The 12500-nt window shown below is 48.1% G+C and overlaps 1 long non-coding RNA gene across 1 annotated transcript in view; it reads right to left on the bottom strand.

Annotated features, from left to right (window-relative positions):
* Positions 1-1594: 1594 nt before the first annotated feature.
* Positions 1595-12500, bottom strand: part of LOC142747052 (uncharacterized) — a 33671-nt gene continuing 22765 nt past the window's right edge. The window contains exons 5-7 of the long non-coding RNA XR_012881712.1: positions 4708-4892; positions 4510-4603; positions 1595-1842 (exon numbers count right to left, since the gene is read on the bottom strand). This is a non-coding gene — a long non-coding RNA (uncharacterized LOC142747052). The remainder of the gene's footprint in view (positions 1843-4509; positions 4604-4707; positions 4893-12500) is intronic.

Below are 12500 nucleotides of genomic sequence, written 5' to 3'. Positions count from 1 at the left end.
AAAAAGCCGCGATCTATATTGAACGCGGCTTTTTTAGGGGTTAATCAGCGGGGACACAGCGATCGGTCCCCACTGTAGGAGCTGTGGCAGCTGCTGTACGAGACAGCAGCTCTCACAGCTCCTGTATGTGTCGGGAGGACGGCCGAAACGGCCGTTACTCCCGAGACCTACTATTAGGTCATGGAGCACGAACGATACAGCTACCATGACCTAATAGTACGTCCAGGAGCGGGAAGGGGTTAAATCGATAAGGAAAAAGAGTCCTGTATACACTTTGGTGCAATCGAAAAAAGAAAAATATTGAAATATAAATTTATAATCCTGGTGTCTTCTTATATGGTAGAGGGACCTTTGGGCCCGGATGCAACTTCTTTCTCTGCACCCCGCATAGCTACACCCCATGTTAAAAGGATCGCACAGTCTTATAATAAAGCTTAATCAGTTTATTATAACGAATTGCAGAATTTGTTCTTTCAGTTTTTCACTATTTTCCAAAATCTCTGCTTGCTGTCAGTAAATGGAAACCTTCCCTTTTTACATTCAGGGGCTGAAATCCATTTCTTACTTAGTCCATCTCACACAGTTGAGTTTGGTGCAATATATCAGTCATGGAGGAGCCCCTGATGTCACTGTCCATATATCGACAGGGATGCCAGGGGCTCCCTCTAGGAGTGGAATCTGACTCATATATGGATAGTGATGCCAGAGGCTCCTCCAGGAGCGGAATCCCCGGCCAGAACATCAACAATGCTCTGGCGGCGATTCAGGTCCAGGAGGAGCCCCTGACGTCGCTGTCCATATATGGACAGGGATGTCAGGGGCTTCCTCTATGAGCGGAATCTCCTGGAGGAGCCCCTGACGTCACTGTCCATATATGGATTTTGACGCTCCTCCAGGAGCAGAATCCCTGGCTGGAGCATCGGCAAACCTCTGGCCAGGAATTCCGCTGCAGGAGGAGTGAATTGAAAAGCAGGGAATGGATAGTTTTGTGCTCTGCCATAGTGTTTAATTGTATCTGCGTCCTAAGGATGCAGATGCAATTGAATATGGCAGTTGCCGGGACACGTGCGGGCGGGACAGTAACTTGCCTGGACTGTCTGTAAATTCGGGTCAGAAGGTGAAGAGAAAGAAATGCAGTGTAATTACGGGTATCGGCGCCAGGCTGAAGAGGATCAGGAATGGAGTCAAGTGCATAGGATCTAGGAGATCTTTTATTGAGAAGACAACGCGTTTCTGGACCAGACAACTATTGTATACTGATCTGACGAAGGGACCAGTCCGGTCCAGAAACGCGTTGTCTTCTCAATAAAAGATCTCCTAGATCCTATGCACTTGACTCCGTTCCTGATCCTCTTCAGCCTGGCGCCGATACCCGTAATTACACTGCATTTTTTCTCTTCACCTTCTGACTCCAACCTTGTCCCAGGTACTAAGGATTTAGCACCAAGGGACTGCAGTGGGTGGCAGCCGGCGATCTACACTTCACCACCTCATAATAGTCTCGGAGGAGCGCCGCCATCCCCTCACCTTTTTGCTGTACTAACTCATCTGTAAATTCGGGACGTTCCCGGCAAATTCTGGACTGTTGGCAACTATGATCTCTTAAGGGGTTAACTTTTATTTTTCAAACATGGTAATATTTATTAGTTAAAACCTTTAGATATGGAATATCCTCCCCACACATTTACACTACTTTTCCCCTTGTCAACTGGTACATGTAGTGCTTGCATCTGGTTTCGACCTCGTCTCCGTCTTCTCCTTTGGTTTGCAGCATCTTGACTGTTCACCCGGTGATGATCTCTGGCTTCTCTTCTTCACATCCTATCGCGCATTCACTGTCAACTATGGGCGTCAAACCACAGGATCCACTTTCCCAGTGCCAGATACAGATAGAGCAATGACACATTGACATTTAGTAGTCCTAAAACTATGACATATGGACACTTTTGGTTCTAGAACAATGGCACATTGACACTTGGGGCTTCTAGAACAATGATCCTGACACTCAGCTGTAAAGCAGACTTGCCGGGCAGGAGACGCCGGCTTGGGACCAATCAGAAGGGTCCCGTGCCGTCGAGCGCTGCGATTGGCCAGTCTGTACTGACTCGCCAACCACAGTGCAGAAGTATTGTTTTGCCAGCATCTCCTGCTCTGTCAAGCTCAATTGTGTTCTGAAGTAAAGCTGGAGATCAGTCCCTTCACCAGCTGATAAAACGCCACAACCACCATCATCTGGTGATCAGTGTCATCAGTCCTATCATCAGTCCAGTCATCAGTCCTGTCATCAGACCTGTCATCACCTGTACCCAGCTGTATACCCCTAGATTGCCAACTGCCCGAGGTCCCTGTTAGGTAGCAATGACACCTCTCATTTAGAATTTGGTAGGTAGGGTATCCCCACTTTCAAATACAGCAGGGTCACCGGTGGACGCTCCGCTTCCATTGTTCATCTGGAATATTTAAAACAAACAACAGTCATCAGACCTGTAATTTCCTGTCATCAGACCAGTCATCAGATCGGTCATCAGACCTGTAATCGCCTGTCATCAGACCAGGGCCGATTGTAGCTTTTCTGCTGCCTGAGGCGAAAATTGAAATGGCGACCCCCCCCCCCCCTTCAGATTTTGATTGAAATGCCCCTGGCTGATCTACATCCCTACCAGCCTCCTCAAACTCCTGCGGGTGCACCGTTGCATTGTACTACCCTGGCATGCACAGTGCAGCGATGAAGCTGGGCAGAGTTCACCTCGATGCAAGGTGCGTGCCCAAGTAGTACAAAGCAATGGCGCATCCAAGAATGTTGTATCAGCCAGGGGAATGTCAATCGAACAAGGTATAATACGTCCGTGCAACCTATGCTAGTCTATGGGGCAGTGCAGACTGTCAGTGATTTTTGCGCAGCGTGAATCCGCTGCGTAAAACTCACGACATGTCCGATATTTGTGCGTTGTTCGCGCATTACGCACCCATTGAAGTCAATGGGTGCGTGAAAATCACACGCACCACACGAAAGCACTTCCGTGGGACGCGCGTGATTCGCGCAACAGCAGTAACACTATGAATGTAAACAGAAAAGCACCACGTGTTCTGTTTACAAACATCCAAACAGAGTGTCATAATGATGGCGGCTGCGCGAAGAGCACGCAGCCGCGCACCATATGCTCATGACACACGGAGCTGTTAAGTGCCTTTTGCGCACGCAAAACGCCACGTTTTTTGCGTGCGCAAAACGCACACGCTCGTGTAAATCCGCCCTTAGAGTGGACATTTACTTTAGATTGGTGGTATAATATATTTAATATCTTTATGATTTCTCCATAGGATAACTAGAGGTGGCATTTCCCTTTAAATATTATTGCTCTATATACTGCCCATCATTCAGGCCATATCTCTGACATCATCATCAGAAGCTCCGCCTCCTCACATTACAGCTCTGATGATGGGTGACATCACAATGCTGTGTCCAGGCTTCTATGTGTTGAGGAGCACTGGAGTCTTTTGAGGGTTAGTTGTTGGAGAAGATGGAGTTGCAGAGCATTGTTCTTGTATTTTTGGTGATTAGTTTGTGTTATGTAGAGGGGAAGTTCACAGAAACACCAGCAGGTAATGAACATCATCACTGGGGAGGGTTTGTGTAGGGTTTCTAGGGTTCAGGTATAAGAAGAGTCTTCTATCTCCTCCTCATGGTCCAGTCTTGGGGTTCAGCTGCTGCTATCATGGATTTCATGTCTTTATTTCCCTTTATTATTTTTTGGACAGTGACTTTCCCAGGATCAGGGAGGGAGAAAACCCCCGGTCCGGACGACATAGATGCCAGTAACAGTGAGTAGTCCATTCCCTCCTCTCCTCATTCTACTCTCATCATCTTCTACCAATCCCTGACTGTAGTGGAGGAGAACAACCATCCACCGGCTTCTTTGGGGGATCGGTCCTATAAAGAGATATGTGGCTGAAATATATAAAATAGTGCCCCTTATCCGGACGTCACCATCCCACAGTCCAGCAATTGCTACCACCATGCCCACCCAAGCTGGCCAACCCCCCCCCCCCCCCCCCCCGCTGATGTTATCGTGAAGGGCTCTGTTGGCATCAGGAGAATGTAGAGATGTTACGTAATGTCTTAGGGCATAATCTGTAAGTAATAAGAATGAATAACCAGAATCTTGTTTCTTTCTTACCAGTCATACGTCTCGTAGTCCTGCCGCTATGCGGCTCTATGATATTCGCAACGCTTATAGGCATCATTAGATGCTGGTGAGTTTCCACCTTTTTAATTCTCTACATACTACATTATTCTCTATAGGGAGCTGCTATATAAGGAAAAATGGAGCTGCAATTTATGTTATATACTGTATATACATTTCTCTATTTCACAGTTACATGTATATGAGCCAGCGCCAGCGTGCCAGCCAGTACCCGGCAGTACTGGAGGAGGTTGTCATCCATAAGCCAGGTAACAATTAATATATAATAACATATAACCTGGGTACAGACAGAGCTTAGGTTTACCTGTCATATCTGGTGGCCCCACTCATTGTGGTTCTTCTATTACCCCGGGAATCAGCAGAATGCAGTGGGTGGACGGCCTGTGTCTGCTGGCGGGCTAAAGGGAAGACATTGGGAATTATATTTTCCTGTAACCTCCTTGCTGTATTATTCATTGCTCATATTCTTAAAGGGATGGATTCTGCTACATCTGCTACTTACTGATGGTTTCCTTTTTACATAGTACATGTTCCGATAGCTGTGATGGAGCTGAGGAATGTATCAGAGATGAGAATCCTTGATATTATCAACAGATTATACATTGAAGAAACATCCCTGCTCAATGAGGAAATGGTGGAAGAGGAAGCGACATGAAGAAATCGGGCCTGAAACGTCTGCGTGAATGGCTGAAAAAGAAAACGGATAAGAAGAGGAAGAACCAGGGAAAGGGGAACATTTAAGATCCATGTTTTCCTCCCTGAAGCCATGTATACCATCTGGATGTTGCTGACCACCCTAGACTTCTCATCAGGAGATTAATATTATTGTTAAAAATAGTGTGAAAAACATCTCGCACAACCCCACCCCCAAAAAACAATATAAAAAATATTTTAAAAATTCAGCCAAAAACAGACCAGGAAGAAGAGGAAGAACCAGGGAAAGGGAATATTTAACATCCATGTTTCCCTCCCTGAAGTAACATGTTTACCATCCGGAGGTTTCATGACCATTCTAGACGTCTCTTCAGGAGATGAAGTTTATTTTTAAATAGTGTGAAAAACAATTACACAACAAACCATTTATACTACCCGTGCCCCCCCCCCCCTTCCTTCCCGGAAAAAATAAAAATAAATCCCCATTCACAATCAGAACAGTGTTTTTTTGTATTAATATGGAAGTGTTATAGAGTCATTTACTCGGCCGTATCTGAGGTCTCTGTTCCCTTTCATATGTTTTCTTGAAGGTTCTTGTACTTCATCAGATCCAATAATCCTATTTGTGGCACAATACATATGGTAGAGAAGATGGAGCTCAGGTATATCTGTATAAGGCCGGATTCTGCTGCTACTAATGCATCTGCGATATCACATGGAAAATGTTTTTGCCTATTATTATTATAGATCTAATTCATATAAAAGAAAAAATAAAGCAACTTTGCAAATGGTCTTGATTAAAAAATGTTCTACCGTTTTGTGGATGCAGCTTCTATGCAGACCTATGCCCCTCCATGGTTATATTCTACAAACAAACCCCATGCGTAATCTGATCCTACTCCCTCTTCCCCCATCTTCTTGATAATCTCCAGACAGAAGAAGAGCGTGACATAAGTCTGTCTGCAGGATCGGACTACACACAGGGAGTGACCTTTTTTGTAACCATGGAAATACATAGGTCTGCATAGGAGCTGTGTACACAAAACAGTAAGAGATTCTCACTTCTTGATCGAAATTATATGCAGAGTTGCTTTATGTTTTATTCTAGATGCAAATTTGTTGCAATTAGTTTCAAAAATCTACACATCCTTTAAATCAATCAGGAAAAAGAATCCTGTTTACACTTTGGTGCAATCGAAAAAAGAAAAATATTGAAATATAAATTTATAATCCTGGTGTCTTCTTATATGGTAGAGGGACCTTTGGGCCCGGATGCAACTTCTTTCTCTGCACTCCGTATAGCTACACCCCATTTTAAAAGGATCGCACAGTCTTATAATAAAGCTTAATCAGTTTATTATAAAGAATTGCAGAATTTGTTCTTTCTGTTTTTCACTATTTTCCAAAATCTCTGCTTGCTGTCAGTAAATGGAAACTTTCCCTTTTTACATTCAGAGGCTGAAATCCTTTTCTTACTTAAGAGGCTCTGTCACCAGATTTTGCAACCCCTATCTGCTATTGCAGCAGATAGGCGCTGCAATGTAGATTACAGGAACGTTTTTATTTTTAAAAAACAAGCATTTTTGGCCAAGTTATGACCATTTTTGTAGTTATGCAAATGAGGCTTGCAAAAGTCCAAGTGGGTGTGTTTAAAAGTAAAAGTCCAAGTGGGCGTGTATTATGTGCGTACATCGGGGCGTTTTTAATACTTTTACTAGCTGGGCGTTCTGATGAGAAGTATCATCCACTTCTCTTCAGAACGCCCAGCTTCTGCCAGATCACGCTGTGACGTCACTCACAGGTCCTGCATGGTGTCAGACGAGCGAGGACACATCGGCACCAGAGGCTACAGTTGATTGCAGCATCGGCATTTGCAGGTAAGTCGATGTAGCTACTTACCTGCAAACGCTGATGCTGCTGCAGAATCAACTGTAGCCTCTGGTGCCGATGTGTCCTCGCTCGTCCGACACGATGCAGGACCTGTGAGTGACGTCACAGCGTGATCTGCCAGAAGCTGGGCGTTCTGAAGAGAAGTGGATGATACTTCTCATCAGAACGCCCAGCTAGTAAAAGTATTAAAAACGCCCCGATGTACGCACATAATACACGCCCACTTGGACTTTTACTTTTAAACACACCCACTTGGACTTTTGCAAGCCTCATTTGCATAACTACAAAAATGGTAATAACTTAGCCAAAAATGCTCGTTTTTTAAAAATAAAAACGTTACTGTAATCTACATTGCAGCGCCGATCTGCTGCAATAGCAGATAGGGGTTGCAAAATCTGGTGACAGAGCCTCTTTAGTCCGTCTCACACAGCTGAGTTTGGTGCAATGTATCAGTCATGGAGGAGCCCCTGACGTCACTGTCCATATATGGACAGGGATGACAGGGCTTCCTCTATGAGCGGAATCTCCTGGAGGAGCCCCTGACGTCACTGTCTATATATGGATTTTGACACCGTGTGCTCCTCCAGGAGCAGAATCCCTGGCCGGAGTGTCGGCAAACCTCTGGCCAGGGATTCTGCTGCAGGAGGAGTGAATTGCAGAGCAGGGAATGGATAGTATCGTCCTCTACCATAGTGTTTAATTGTATCTGCGTCTTGAGGACACAGATGCAATTGAATATGGCAGTTGCCGGGGCACGTGCGGAACAGTAACTTGCCTGGACTGTCTCTGTAAATTCAGGTCAGAAGGTGAAGAGAAAAAATGCAGTGTAATTACGGGTATCGGCAGGGCTGCCATCAGGAATTTCTGGGCCCCATACTGCCAATGAGTCTGGGCCCCCGCCCCCCTCGTTATTAGGAGGGGGGGTTAAATGTAAAGGGGCGGGAGGTAGGGCACATTAAAAAGAAAACTCTTTGGAGGAGCAGGGCAGAGACAGGAGGTGGGTGTCAGAGGGCAAAGGGGAGAGACTAAGTGCCAGGGCTGGGAGAACTGAAGGTAGCAGTGGTAGCCAGGGGGCAACCTCACAGGGGCTCTGTGGAGTGACAGGGAAGAGACAAGAGACAGCGGCTCTGTGGGGGGCAAAAAGGGAAAGTGAGTGTGTGTGTGTGTGTGTGTGTGTGTGTGTGTGTGTGTGTGTGTGTATATGTGTGTGTATAGAATCTGTCAGGGTGTAGGAGGGCAATATAAACAAAAATCATTGCACTGAAGCCCTATACACAGCAGAGTCACTCACCAAAATGTAGTCCCTAAGATCTCCCACCGCCACGGGCATGCCTGGATGATGCTTTTGCATGACTAGCCTAAGTAGAGTCATGTGCTGATTAAACACTTTACCTTTATTCCCTTCTTTCGCCTTCCCAATAAAGACACGTGACAACCGAGGTTGGATGTGAAATGGCCACAGCAGCCGTTTATTTATTTAACATAAATTAAATGCAATTTAATCCGAAACATTCGGATAACTCTTTTAGGAATTTGACCAGAGAATTCCTACTATAATTCACATGACCCAACGTGGGTCAATTAATACTAAACAGAGCAGGGGAAGTCCTTGAAGCCATTTTTCCGATTTCCTTTAAATTAGCCATCTGCACACCACCACCAACTATTTACCTCCAGCCGTAAACCAGCTCGGAAGCACCGCTCACCCCTGCAGATGGCTCCAACCACCAGAAGACCACTTCAAAGGGATAACACCCGATGAAGTCTTCAAATGATATACCTTCCACCAGAAGACCACTTCAAAGTGGTAACACCCTATGAAGTCTTCAAATGATATACCTTTTTGGGGGACGCATACCCCCGATGCGACCCCCCCACCATTTTGTACTGACCAACCTCAAGGACTCCCCCCGCCACAGCGAAACAGGCCTTGACCACCTCAAGCCTGTGAGTCCCTCCAAACCACCACCGCCCTCTCAATTCCTTCTGCTAAAGCCAGGATCCACATATCAATTTCAACCTCGGTCAAATGTACCCCATCACTCCTCCAATAATTACCGACTCCTGACTCCAAATCCTTGTGTCGAACACAAATGCCCCCTTTTCTAGCAACAAAACGTGACACCGCCCGGTTTACCTTAATACGGGCTTTATTAACCCTCTCGACCGATCTTGCCAAACGCCAAAACTTCCTCGGAACGATGTCCGACCACACAATCACCAGGCGAGGATAAGCTGCCCATAGACACAATATATCATGTTTAATATCCCGCACTAACTCGCGGAACGGGCACACCCCCAGATCATTCCCCCCCCGTGTAACACCAGAACCTCCGGAACCCTATCTAACTGAGAGTATGTCTGAAACTCAGCAAGTACCCGGCTCCACAACATACCTCGGAAGCCCAGCCAGTGTACAACCGCATCGTGCCGCGGAATGCGAAGCTGGCGGCCGTCTGGGCGAACGTCCGCCCGCAATGCCCCCCAGTGCACAAAAGAATGTCCTAAAATCCACACTAAGCAAGGGTGACGATCTGAAACGAAAACAAAATCGCCCGTGTCAAACCATCAAAGCCACCTTACCGACTCACAACAAATGAGGGCGCACGTAAGTCCGAAACCTATTGGACTCCCACCGGCCGATCCGCCGCACGCCCTCGTCGTCCAACCCCCAACGCCCCGCTTCAGTAGCAGCGCCGATCCTGAACGAGTGAGACGAGTAATACCCCTGCCCCACCCCAACCGCAGCCAAGCATTTTTTAAACACTGCACCAAATTGATACCTGGACAGAAACGAGCCATTCTCATGACGGAGCAATGGCGCCTCCGGCTCACCAACAAGTGGCTTAAAAGCCACCATACAAGCAACTGGACACATCGCCGACCCTGGGAGGGCAAACAGCACTATCCGCTTACCCCGGCCCGCCTGATCCATCTTGGACCGCCGCAAAAACAACTCCCGTCTGTCCTCATATAGACCCACATCAGCCTGACGCAATCCCCCAGCCCTAGCCGCACTAGGAGAAACCAACTCCCCAATTCTGAGTGCTCCGAAAAACGCGAGGGAAAAAGCCAAACGGAACAACACTACCTCCTCAGGTGAATTACAAACAGCCCCCAGCGATGCACCCAACGACCCGAGTAGGGAAAAAGAAACGGGTTGCCTCCGGTCTGCTACCGCCCTGCCCCGACGTAGACCATTTAGAGCTTGCCGTACTAAAAAATGTTTGGACACATCCTGAAAACCCCGTAATTTGAAACCAAACGCCAAACCTGCAACGAAACGATTCACTTTTGCCGGGGAAAACCCAGCCTCCCAAGCATCCCCCAATCAGTACAATAACGGCACCAACCTGTCTTGCGCCGTGTTGACGTTACCCAACACTCTTACCCACTCCTCCCACTGCTGGCAACACGCCGAATAAGCGCTCCACGTCGCGCTCGCCAACGACCTTTCGATCAACCGTTCCACGGGACCGAAATCAGACCCCAGAGATGTTCCGGGCAAGCCAAACCGACCAGCTCCGCTCCCGGTGCCATTTGACGAAAACGATCCCACTGCGAGCGAGAAAGAGCATCAGCAATACAATTGGAAACCCCAGGTACATGCACCGCAACCACCCACGTGTTTAACGACAAGCACACCAAAACTAGATGACGCAACATCTGAACCACCGGTGGAGAAGATGCTGACAAGTTGTTAATTGCTAACACCACCCCCATGTTATCGCAGTGGACACAAACCTTTTTATCCCTGAGCCTGTCCCCCCAAATGGTCACCGCCACCACGATGGGGAACAGCTCGAGCAGGGCCAGATTTCGCGTAAGACCACCAGTCACCCAGCTGTCCGGCCAGTTCCCCGCACACCATTGTCCTCCTGCATACGCGCCAAAACCACCTGACCCTGCCGCGTCCGTAAACAGCTCCAACTCGCCTATCTCCTGTACCTGCGACATCCACAATGATCTATCATTATACTGCCCGAGGAACTCGTCCCATACCTGCAGATCCGCCCTGTGCTCCCCACCAATCCTCACAAAATGATGGGGCGCCCGGATACCCGCCGTCGCCGATGCCAACCTCCTACTAAAAATTCTACCCATTGACATAATTCTACAGGCAAAGTTCAACTTTCCAAGCAGCGACTGAAGATCCCGCAAAGTGATCTTCTTCAATTGGCAAGCCCGTCTGACCTCCTGTCGCAATGGCAATAATTTATCCTCAGGAAGCCTGCACTCCATTGCCACCGAATCAATTTGTATCCCCAAAAAACAGATGGTGGAAACCGGGCCCTCCGTTTTCCCAGGCGCCAAAGGGATTCCAAAATCCGTCGCAACCTTCTGCAAGGAATACAACAAATTACCGCAAACCGGGGACCTGCTGGGGCCTACGCACAAAAAATCATCCAGATAATGTATTAAGGAATCGACCCCTGCTACACCCTTCGTCACCCATTCCACGAAACTACTAAACGCCTCGAAGTATGCGCAAGAAAGGGAGCACCCCATTGGCAGACACCTATCAACATAAAACCCCCCGCTCCAGAAGCAACCCAACAGCCGTTGGCTTTCTGGATGTACCGGCAGCAAGCGAAAAGCCACCTCAATGTCAGTCTTTGCCAACAATGCACCGGGCCCCGCCTCCCGCACTAACGCCACCGCTTTGTCGAATGAAGTGTAAACAACCGAACATAAGTCGTGATCTATCCCATCGTTCACCGACGCACCCCTGGGAAACGACAAATGCTGGATCAAACGGAATTTGTGAGGCTCCCGCTTTGGCACAACTCCCAAGGGTGATACCACTAAATTATCAATCGGTGGCTCGGCAAAAGGACCAGACATCCGGCCCAACAACACTTCTTTCAAAAGCTTTCCGAAACGACCGCCGCGTGCAGATAAGCCGACTTAAGGTTGCGCCGTGTAACCGGAACTTCATATGGAGGGGGGGGGGAATAACAAAACCAAACGAAAACCCCTCATAAATTAACTTAGCCGCAACCCTATCCGGATATTCACTTAGATACGGGGCCGTCCGTTCCACCCTCACCGGCGACCGCCCCTTGACCAATTGAAGCGGACTGAGGGCCTGACCGCCTACCTTTCCGCATACATTTTGAGGCCCCGTGCGAGGAGCCATTGCACTCTGAACAGACATGCTTAAATTTACAGTTGGCCCCGAACTTACACTGGCCCTCGTTGAATTGCAAGCAGAAACCCAGTTTTGACCCGAAACCTTGCCCGGGTTGACTAGACTGGCCCCCTTGGCCAACGCTCCCGGGAAAGGACAGCTTAACCAGCGCCGTAACCCGCAACCACAACGCAATATCCTTTTGGTCCCACCGGATCGCCGTCCGGACCGCCTTTCGCTGGCGGAATTGCTCGTCGTACCGCAACCACGCCTGGCCCCCGTACGCCCGGTAGGCCTCCCCGATGGCATCAAAATAACAAAACAACGCCAAGCAATTTTCCGGCGCCTTTTCCCCGATCACGCTTGCCAAAATAGCAAAAGCTTGCGACCAGTTAGCGAACGTCTGCGGGATAAGCCTATACCGCCCACGTTCTTCCTCCTCTTTCTTACTCTCATCCCGCTTGCCCTTATCCAAATTGAACTTTGCAAGCTGCAGAAGAGAAAATATCTCCACGTATTCATCCTTCCAAATCCGTTCCCGTACCTCTTGCTTAAGATGAGCCCCTAAAGGGCCCTCGAAACAGACGTACACCTCGCCCCGAGCGCGATCATCAAGCAGA

The sequence above is a fragment of the Rhinoderma darwinii genome, chromosome 1 (assembly GCF_050947455.1).
Source record: "Rhinoderma darwinii isolate aRhiDar2 chromosome 1, aRhiDar2.hap1, whole genome shotgun sequence".
Taxonomy (NCBI): domain Eukaryota; kingdom Metazoa; phylum Chordata; class Amphibia; order Anura; family Rhinodermatidae; genus Rhinoderma; species Rhinoderma darwinii.
Note: the sequence above shows the minus strand (reverse complement) of the source record. Positions and strands in the feature narration are given on the sequence as shown.